This window comes from Alexandromys fortis, unplaced genomic scaffold (assembly GCF_014885135.2).
Source record: "Alexandromys fortis isolate MF-2015 unplaced genomic scaffold, M_Fortis_MF-2015_v1.1 scaffold_161, whole genome shotgun sequence".
In the NCBI taxonomy this organism is placed as follows: domain Eukaryota; kingdom Metazoa; phylum Chordata; class Mammalia; order Rodentia; family Cricetidae; genus Alexandromys; species Alexandromys fortis.
This window is the reverse complement of record NW_026068073.1, coordinates 2488377-2497152: the sequence shown is the minus strand read 5'-3', so window position 1 is coordinate 2497152 and position 8776 is coordinate 2488377. Positions and strand designations below refer to the sequence as shown.

Here is an 8776-nt window from a genome sequence, read left to right as displayed (position 1 = left end):
GTTCTGAATGTGGCAAGACCTTCTGCTGAAAATTATCTCTCGGCCTACACCAGAAAACTCACACAGGAGAAAAACACCATGTATGCAGTGACTGTGGGAAAGCCTTGTGTCAGAAGTCGGTACTCAGAATATAGCCAAGAATTCACACTGGAGCCTTACGTATGCAGTGACTGTGGGAAAGCCTTGGCTTCTAAGAGCCAACTCCGAGGTCACCGGTGAGTTCACACGGTGAGAAACCATACGTGTGCTCTCAACGTAGGAAGGCCATCTTTGCAGAGACATTACTTATTACGCTGGGGAGAGGCTGTTTGTCACAAATGAGAAAAGCACTTCCTCTAGAAGCCATCATGGTCATCATTGGCAACCACATGGGAACAAAGCTTTAGGGATGCCATTACTGTGGGAACTGTCCCACCGTGCATAGCAAGTATGAGGAGAATTGAAACCATCCCAGCAACCGTGGTTAGTTATTTAGCAATGCATTCCAACTAAACGTGCATCACCAAAATTATTGCATGTAGATACTGCATTTTCAGTTTGGAGAGCTCTTCCGTCATAGATTACATGCAGCAGAGAAGCCTCAAATACGGTGGCTGTAAAAGGTTCTCCACTTATGCACCGCTGAATTCATATGTAAGAGAAACCCTTTGTGTGCAGCGATTGTGGGAAGGCCTCCCATCAGAAGGCAACACTTAGCATGCATGAGAGAATTTACAAGGAAGATAAGCCTCTTCGTTGCCCTGACTGGGAATTCTTACATGATGCGTCCTGACTGAGTGTGGTTTTATGTCAATCAGTCAGTACCTTATGAACCGAATGAGGTAAGACCTTCAACACCAGATCAAATTGCAATAGTCGCCAAGCATCTCATACCAGGGGCAGTTCTTGGGCCAGGTCCCTGAACCCAGATGATTTTAGGTGTTGTAGTAGGCTCACTCTCAGAATCAGGATATTTGGACTGATCCTCTTCACCAATATCCACAGAGTTGATCCTGCTGAGGTTAGAGTAGATACCCTCATTTGGAATTCCTGAACCAGAGACCTGGACCAACAAGGGCAGCTCTGCTCTCACCTTTGGGCTGTCTGGTGTTAAGAGGTACAAAAAAAAAAGTGAAGTCTGGATGAGTGATAGTTTTGCTAAAGGAATGCCCCCAAACCTGGCACTCTATCCCCAGAAATGAGCACAGGAGGCCTTGAGATGTTCCGTTCTTAGGACACAGGTCATTCCCATAGTGACCCTCTCCTTCACGGGGCCCAGACTAGTCCCTTGTGTGCAACCTTTTTTGTTGCAGATGCCACAGTGGAGAGGCTAGTCCAAAGCTACCCAATGCCATGCTGCATTTGAGAATGTAGTAGCTGCCTTGTGCAGATGTCTAGCCACTTCTCTTCTAGCCTAACTCCACTCTCCACCCCCACCCCCGTGCACCAAGCTCGCCAGTAATAATAGACATGAGCTCTTCTGCTCCAGGAACAACTCGTCATTCATAGGCCTCTGCTGTGGTCTGGAGAGTGGGGCTTTTTAGATCAGCTTTGACTTGTAGTGCTAGAGCAATGTGTATAGACAAGGGTTGCCGAGCTCACACTTGGTGCTAAGACTAGAGCATGTTCTCACAGCTCTAGCATCCATGGAGATCTCACAGCACTTGTGTGTGTTCTGCGTGTTCTTCCCCACCACTGAGTGCTAGGAAACCTTAGTGGGGTCCATGTTAGTGCTCTCCTCATAACCTATCCTTGCTGCGCCTGTCTGCACAACCTTCTATCGCAATAGTTTGATGAGAGCGGGGCTAAACTCCTCTGCTATGCCCCTCAGCACTAAGGATCCAGCACTGGGAATCTGAGCCTCACATCCTCCATGTGCCAGTGACTATATGCTTACCTAAGGAAGAAAAGACAGGACCTGAGAAGCAGGACCTTGACATCTGCCCCCCTCTCCCCCTGGCAACCACCAGAACCATTTCTGCTATGGACAAACCAGACCTCTTAGAGAGCTACGAGTACTCAGCCATGTTCTAGCATGTACTAGCCAGGCCTTAGACAGGCACCACAGGTCCCCCCAACCCTGGCCCAGCAACCAAAGGGACATATTTATCTGGATTATTTTCTCCATGGTTATACTAACTCCAAGGAACATTTCTTGGAAGGTGAGATTAGTTGTAATCTTTGAGTTGTGAGGAGAGCTGACATCCAGTAGGTAGCAGGCATCCCCTGCTCACAGACCCAGGACACTGAGCATATTAGGTGACTGGCACAGCCAGACTCCAAGGTTTCTGGGTTGTGGATGAGGGCTAGTGAGAGGGAGACATGCAGGATCAAGAATAGAACCAGGTACAGTAAAGCCCTGCCGTTCTACTCTTGGAAGTCCCGGGGCAGCTCCCACACCAGCCTTATAGTGCAGATCCTGTGACCGCCCAGAGCCAGTGACTTACCTGCTGCAAGCATGGGATCTGCTACAATAGTTCTGTTAGGAGTTTCTTTTTCTCTGCTGAAAGACCATTATCTCCTGTGAAACGCTGCTATCTATGGAGCAAAGGTGGAATTGAGGCCATTGAAGTCGTATCCTCTCAATCCTTGTATGCATCAGTTGCCAGACAGACACAGTACAAACAAGAGGCAGGGCACAGGATGATCAGTGGTTGCTGGTTCTCATATATTGATGGGGAATCATAGATTCCATGTCAGGAGCCATGTAGGCAGATGAGACTCAGCTTGAAGTCCACTCATCTGCCTGGAGCAGGCCCATCAGCATTGTGGTGGGAGGTGTCTGGGTCCTGGCTCCTCATAGGATTGCTAAATGAAGGACACACTGTGGGGCTGGAGATGCTGCAAGAGTCCTCGTTCACAGAGACAAACCTCAGACCCACACGTGGCAAAATCATATGCAGAGAACAGAAAGATATCTCATAGCCAGACAAATGCCAGAAAAGGGACAGAGGGGCTGTGTTGTCTGGGATTGCATTTCTTCTGTATTAAAACATTCTATCCTGCAGCGAAGATCCTTAACACTTAGGGAAGTTTGAAGGGAGGCTCATCAAGACCTGGGAAGTAAACACACGAATCTCTGGAAGTACCTGAAATTGACCGGATCTGTGATGTGCCGACCCCCATAAGCTTGGATCAACAGTAAGAACTGCTGAGTAGAAGACCAGTCAAGCTGCTTGGAAGAGACACCCTCCAAGCTGTTGAGTTACCTGTGCAGCATACAGTAAGTGGCAGAGTTCCAGCTTTTGGGAACCATTGCCCATGCTGGAGTGGGCTTTCAGGGATGCATTCACCTTTGAGACATTGCTCCTGGAAGTAACCCCAATAAACTCGTTGGTTCACCATGTTGGACTGTGGTGTATTATTACTCTGACCTGCCACCAGTGCCCTATCAGGGGAATAGGCATTTGTTCAGGCCCCAGGAAAACTGTCGTACATGTCCTGCCAGATTCCCTTGTGCACACCAAGCAGGCTATCCATGGTATCTCCTTTCAAAAGACAAGATGGAATGTCTCTGGGTGTGTGGCTCTGATATGGATGTAGGTTCCCTTCCCTGAGGTCAGGTCAGTGAGGAGGCAAAGCAACTGTATGTGAGGGGAAATAGGGAAGACACCTCCTCAGTCCTCCTGCTTTGTCCTATCTCCTGCATCATCCTTTCTCAGTAGAGAATGGCCTCAGTTGACCTGGAGGTCATCTTCTCTTTCCATTTCCCACCTCTCACCTGCTCTTGCTATATATAAACTCCACCTCTGATGGAGGGCATGTCTGCACCCATCAATGGCTGCTGTGATCTGAATTTTTGTTTGTGTGTTTTTGTTTTTCAAGACAGTGTCTTCCTATGTAGCCCTGGCTGTCCTGGAACTCACTATATAGATCAGGCTGGCCATAAACTCAGAGATCCACTTGCCTTTGCCTCCCGAGAACTGGGATTAAAGGCATGTGCCACTACATCCAGCTATGATCTGATTATTTGAGTGTCCCAAAACATGTTGGATTCCTCTCCCATGTTGGTGGCACCAAGCAGAGAAAGCCTCCAGAAGATAGAGCCCTTGTGAGTTGGGTTAGTGCTTATGAAAGATTCCACCTAGAAGGTGCCATCTATGAGCCAAGGAGAGGAACTTTGCCAGAGTCTGATGGTTCATGGTTCTGCACATCACAGGGGCAGTGTCGAGACTGTTTCATTCACCACAGTGTAAACATTAGCGCTTGGGTTTGGTGACGGTAGACAAGAAGGATTTGACCCAGTCAGTCTAGGCATCTGAGTGCAATGGTTAGCTCTATATGCCTGTGTGACTGGGCTCAGATGCCCAAGTAGCTGACGAAACTGTCTGGATATGATCCTGAGAGTGTTTCCAGATGTCAGTGTTTGAATGGCAGATGAAGTGAAGAAGATCACCCTCACCAGTATGGATGGACAGTTGAGACCCCAACTAGAATGAAATGATGGAGGATGAGCAAATTTGCCAGGCTGGGATCCACGGGACACAACTATGCAGGAGGGAAGCAGAGCCTGTGCTGTTGCCCTGGGACACCTCATTCCCAGTGAGCACTGAATGTACACACTCCTCCAGCGTCTTCCTGGGACACCTCATTCCCAGCGAGCACTGAATGTACACACTCCTCCAGCGTCTTCCTGGGACACCTCATTCCCAGTGAGCAGTGAATGTACACACTCCTCCAGCGTCTTTCGAGCCATTTATTTGTACAGATGGTTTAAAGAGAATTACAAAAGGAAATGCATCTGTATTTTCAGAGCTAGAAAATAAAGCACAGAAAGATTGAAAACATCATTTCCAAAGAATGATTTTGCAGACAAGACACCCTCTCACACTGGACAGAAAGCCCATCAGACCCAAATCCCAAAGCCCAGGTTGACCCTGGGAGGACCAGCACCATTGGACAGATGGGAACATATGGAACATGACTTCTCTGGAGGTGTACTTGTGTGTGGCTGGCATCATTAGATTTCAGCATGTCTCAAAGAGCAATGGCAGCACCAGATATTTACTGTTTCCATAACCTTGACCCTCCCAAGGTTTCATGCCTCCTCACAACTTGTCTGCGATACATCAGGCAGTTTTCAAGAAGCACCAAGTTTTGGGGTTTGAAGAAAATAGACCTGGATTTAAATGTGGCTGGCAGGTGAGATGGCTCATCAAATAAAGGGGGTTTGCCATCAAGAATCACAACTTCAATTGAAGGAAAGAATCAATTCCCACAAGTTGTCCTCTAACCCCCCCCCCCATGCAACGTGGCACCTGTATGCACATACACTTGCTGTAAATGTAGTTATTGTATGAAGGCCACTTGTTTGTTTCCTGGCCACCCAGACTCCCTAAATAATCACAAAGAAACTGTATTAATTGAACCACTAATTGGCCCATTAGCTCTATATTTTTATTGGCTAACTCTGACATCTTAATTTAACCCATTTCTAGTAATCTGTGTATTGCAAGGCTGTGGATTACAGGGTAAAGTTCCATCTGGCTCCAGCGGGGCTACATGGCTTCCCTCTTGACTCTGCCTTCCTTCTCTCAGCATTCAGTTTAGTTTTCCCTGTGATGTGGGAGTGATTTCTTATTAATAAAGAAACTGCCTTGGCCCATTTTATTGGATAGAAAATTAGGTAGGCGGAGTATACAGAAGAGAATTCTGGGAGAAAGAAGGTTAGAGGAGGAGTCGCCATTATGCTCCCACTCCAGACAGACGCAGGTTAAGATCCTCTCTGGTAAGCCAGCTCATGGGCTACACAGAATATTAAAAATGGGTTAGAACAATATGTAAGAGCTAGCCAATAAGAAACTGGACCTAGCCGGGCCAGGCAGTGTTTGAAAGAATACAGTTTCCGTGTAATTATTTCTGGGTATAAACTAGCCATGTGGGCGGCCGGGTGCTGGGGACGCAGCCCTGCTGCTCCTATTTCAACATCCCTGCCTACTTCTATTCTGCTCTGTGCAGGACCAAGACAGTTTCTTTATTAACCAATGGCATTCACAGCACACAGAGGGGAATCCCACATCATGTAGCAACAAATCTGAGCAGTCCTCAGATTTTGGTGACAGGAGGCTCCTCTTGTGTTTTTGTTGCAGTCGCTCTGGTTGTTTTAATTCACTGGTTTAGTTCTCACTGAAGCACACAGAGATCAGGTGATTCTCCTGTGCCCACAAAGTTCTCTTGTCACTAAAAATGGAGTTTCACATTCCCTGTCCTAGAGAAGGACTTGAATTGTGTCCATTAAGCTGACTACCTGGCCAGTGAATCCAGCAATCAGCTTGCCCCCCTTTACATAAACAGATGCCACCATGCCCAGCTTTATTTTACATCAGTTCTGGGAATCTCGGGTCCTCATCCTGGAATAACAAACACTTTATGGGCTGAGCCTCTCCCCAGTCTTAAAGTTTAATGCTATCACTGTTGTTGACATTATTTCTAAAGATTTGTTTTTATTGTAAATGTGTGTGTGTGCGCGTGCACAAGTGTGCACATGTGCGTGTCCATGTGAGTGCAGTGCTGGAGGAGGCTGGAAGGAAAGCATAAGATCTCCTGGAGCTGGAGTTGTAGGTAGTTGTGAGTCACCATGTAAGTACTGGGAACCAAAGTTGGATGTTCTACAAGAGCAGCAACCCCCTCAACTGCTGAGCAATCTCTCCAACATTGCTATTACCCTCCCATTCCACTCTCATCTTCTCCGGAAGCTTATTGGGGATTCTTGGCTTCATTTTATTTTTTAACCAGCTCTCCTTTCCCCTAGAGAATTTAGACTACAATCTAAGTTGGTTTGTTTCAAGTGCCTTGTCTCCCCCTGGTGGTAAGATACGATAGGGTTTAAGCAGGAGTGTTCTGCTCACCAGGGATCCCAGGTTAACATTCCCTATGTTGTGAGAAGTGATAAAGAGGGAGGCACAGGTGTTTATGAGCATCTGTTCTGGCTGTACAGGGAAGTCTTTTGCCCTTAGAAGAACTGTGGTTTTTTTTTTTCGTTATTGTTGTTTTTGTTTTTGTTTTTCTCTTTTGCTAAGAAGCTACAGAGATAGCCAGGGTGGTGACACATAGCTATGATCCTAGCATTCAGGAATTAGAAACAAGAGGATTGCAAGTTTGAAGCTAGCCTAGGCTATGATACAAATCCTGTCTCCACAATAAGTGCATGTGGTTCAGTAGTAGAGCACTTTTCTAGGTGTGTAAGACCCTGGATTAAATCCCTGGCATCAGAAAGAAAAGAGCAATGAAGAATTTGCTGGATTTTCCCCTTTTCCTCATATAGATGAGAGTTCACAGCAAAGAGGTTTCATAACCTACATCCACCATGTTTCCCTCCAGTTAAGGGTGGCCCCGTGAGATACAGGCAGAAGCGTGAGTCTTTCTCAGAAGGCATCCTTCACTAAAGGGAATCTTCCTCAGACCTCCCACTTCTTGCTCTCTGCATGGACACATTGGTGGAGCCAGCTGCCGTCTTGGATCAGAAGGGGAGAGACAAGACCATCACAGAGTAACAGTGTAGAGGAGCCTGGGTTTCCTGTGACTGGGAAGCTGTTGGATTAGCTAGGACTTTGTGTCACTTTACAGAGACAGACAATGCTGTCTGATTTACACCCCAGATAAAATTTTTACTATCTAGCTGTGGTATGTTGTAGGATATTTGTACACTATGTAAACATGCATTACTGTGATTGGTGTAATAAAAAAAATGAACAGCTAATAGACAGAGGTATGAGCAAGACTTCTAGGCAGAAAGAACTCTAGGAAGAAGAAAGGCAAAGTTGCCAGGCAGGTGGAGAGAAAGAAGCAAGATGGGCAGTATGAGAGATGAGGTAACAAGCCAAGTGACAGAATCGAGATTTAAAGATGGGTGAAATTATAAGAACGAGTTAGGAACAAGCCTAAGCTAAGGCTGAGCTTTCATAAGTAATAATAAATCTCCTTGTTATTTGGGGCTGGCAGTGAAAAACAAATTCCAATGTGGAGGCTCGAATATCCGACCTGAGAAAGCTAAGAAAAGTTCTGGGTAGGGAGCCCGGCTAGCTCAGTCGGCAGAGCATGAGACTCTTAATCTCAGGGTTGTGGGTTCGAGCCCCACGTTGGGCACAATTTGTAGAAAGGAGCTGCAGGCAGACCTACTTTTTGACCTGCCCGGCTCCCACATGGCTAGCTTAGCCCCAGAATAATTACACAGAAACTGTATTCATTTAAACACTGCTTGGCCCATTAGCTCTAACCTCTTCATGGCTAGTGTGACTTTACTGAGGCTTGTTGTTGTTTGTTTGTTTGTTTGTTTGTTTGTTTTTCAAGACAGGGTTTCTCTGTGGCTTTGGAGCCTGTCCTGGAACTAGCTCTTGTAGACCAGGTTGGTCTCGAACTCACAGAGATCCGCCTGCCTCTGCCTCCCGAGTGCTGGGATTAAAGGAGTTGGCCACTGTAATGGCATAAGCGAATGCAAACAGATTGTCAAAATATAGACAGCTTTAATGAAGGAATAGACTTACAGAACCACCGTTCCCACAGAGACCAGGAAAGTAGAAGCGAGCGCTGGGAGCACACTCGCCAAATTTATAGGCAAACTTTAGCCTGAGGCGAACACGCCGCATAAGGGGTGGGACTTATCCCTACATCTCCCCCTTTTGTCTAAATAAGACAGAACTAAACCAAATATAACTATATACAATAATAACAAATAATAAATATAACAAACAATATTGAGAATCAAAAGTTTTGCTAAACATTCTATCTCAAGGAGTCTAAATAATGTAGAGAGTAACTACAATTATATAATCCTCAACTCCGTCAAAGATCCGAGAAG

The 8776-nt window shown here is 46.3% G+C and overlaps 1 non-coding gene across 1 annotated transcript; it reads left to right on the top strand.

Annotated features, from left to right (window-relative positions):
* The first annotated feature begins 7991 nt into the window (after positions 1-7991).
* Trnak-cuu (transfer RNA lysine (anticodon CUU)) lies at positions 7992-8064 on the top strand. The gene has a single exon. It is a non-coding gene; the product is annotated as a tRNA-Lys (tRNA).
* The last annotated feature ends 712 nt before the right edge of the window (positions 8065-8776 follow it).